We start from the raw sequence: 2,106 nt of genomic DNA, 5'->3' as shown, positions 1-2,106 counted from the left end.
CAAAAATAATTTGAAGTGCATAAAGGAGGGTAAATATGGTCACAATACTTTATGTTAGCATGTGAAAAGGGGAAAAACAAGGTTGTTAAGAGCTGTGGACTAGTGGTTCATACCCATAATTCTAAGGAGGCTGAGATCTGAGGATTGAGGTTTGAAGCCAGCCTGGGCAAGAAAGTCCCTGAGACTCTTATCTCCAATTAATCAACCAGAAAAGGAGGTAGTACAGCTGTGACTCAATGGTAATACCAGCATACCAGCACTGAGTGAAAAACCTAAGGGCCAGTGCCTAGGCTCTGAGTTCAAGCCTTAGTACAGGCACACACACACACACACACACACACACACACACACACACACACACACACACACACACACACACACACACACACACAGAGTTGTTGAGTTGGTTTGGGAAGGGGGAGGAGATGAGGGAAAGTGATAGAAGTAGTAAGTCTGATCACAATAAGAATGCATATATGATCATATCTAAATAAAAGCCCTTCTACAACTAATTAATTGTAGTTGATGCTAATAAAAGTGTTGGAATAAAATAATACAACAATAATCATTTAAAGTGGGGAAATTCAAAATGAATTAGCAGGAAACATTTGATCTAGACCTGGAACATAGCTGGGTAAGATTCCCTTTCAAGGTATTTCATTTCTTTTGAAATCAAATTTTGTGGAATAGCTACTTCATTAGTTAATTAAGCTTAATACATTTCTGATTTTGAGATTAAGGGAGATTCACTGCTGGAAAGCTATGATTTATTTATTTATTTGTTTATTCATTTAGTCAGTAGTGGGGCTTGAACTCTGGGACTGGGTGCTGTCCTTCAGCTCTTTAGCTCAAGGCTAGTGTTCTACCACTTGAGCCACAGTGCCACTTCTGGCTTTTCCTGTTTATGTGCTGCTGAGGAATCGAACCCAGGGCTTCATGCACATGACACAAGCACTCTACCACTGAGTCACCTTCCCAGCTGATGATTTATTTTTGTTGGTGATTTATTTTTATTAAGTACAGGGAGGGCTTGGCCATTCTGGTTATGAGATATAGTAAAGTAAGGCTAGGTGGCCTCTACAAAGGACTATGAAACAAAATAGCTTGTATTAGATTCTGTTTTCTATCTTTCAGCTGTAATACAGTCCAGGAAGCAAGGCAACCTTTCAAATAGTATTAGGCACTTTCCTTCCAGCTTGCTGATTCCCAATCTTCTAGGAGTGGTCCAGAGTTATGGGGCAGGAATTTCAAGGTAGAATCACATCTGAGTTTCAATAGATAGAAGAGACAGAGCCCCTGTGTGGGCCATCTTCAGCATATATGAGCTGAGCTCGTATGTGCTCATAAAAAAGACAAATATTAGTTTATTCTTATGACAGTGAATACTTCCCATGGTGGTGTAGGTAATTTAGATATTTTCCCAGCAGATTAAAAAGTAGAAATATTTGTACTTTGTCCTAGACATGTAGAATTGTGATTTGTTCACTAGATTGGCTTCCTCTTCTGCTAACGCTGCTTTATTTTGAGCAGTGATAAACTGCAACTTATAACATCTGATAGCCCCTATTCTGTCTCCAAATACACTGATTGCTAGCTTCCCTTGAAATCACTAGCTTGAGATCCCTGTTTGCAGGCCAAAGACAAGGTCTGACCTCCAGTCAGGATATCTAGAAACTTAGGTTATGGGCAAATTGCCCACCCCAAAGATCTTTCCCTTTTGCCTTTGATTTCTTCCCCCAAGACTTCATCATGGTGGTTTAGAGGATGCTGGCCTCCAACTCTGGGCTGGACATTTGCTAATACTGAGAACTCCAGCCCCTTAAGTCACTTCCTCATCTCTTACTCAAGGGGAACCTTCTGCCTATAGAATTATTTTAAAAAAACAACACTGTAAGAGATGCTAAAAGATACATAAAGGTAATGTGTGCATGGAGAGCTACTTCATTGTCCAAATATAATTCTATAATTAACTGTTTGTTATTGATTTTATGTATTTTGGGGGGGGGTCCGGTGGTGGGCCTGAACTCTGGGCCTGGGCGCTGTCCCTCAGCTCTTCAGCTCAAGGCTAGCGCTCTACCACTTGAGCCACAGCACCACTTCTGGCTT

This window comes from Dipodomys ordii, unplaced genomic scaffold (genome assembly GCF_000151885.1).
Source record: "Dipodomys ordii isolate 6190 unplaced genomic scaffold, Dord_2.0 Scaffold100, whole genome shotgun sequence".
In the NCBI taxonomy this organism is placed as follows: domain Eukaryota; kingdom Metazoa; phylum Chordata; class Mammalia; order Rodentia; family Heteromyidae; genus Dipodomys; species Dipodomys ordii.
Note: the sequence above shows the minus strand (reverse complement) of the source record.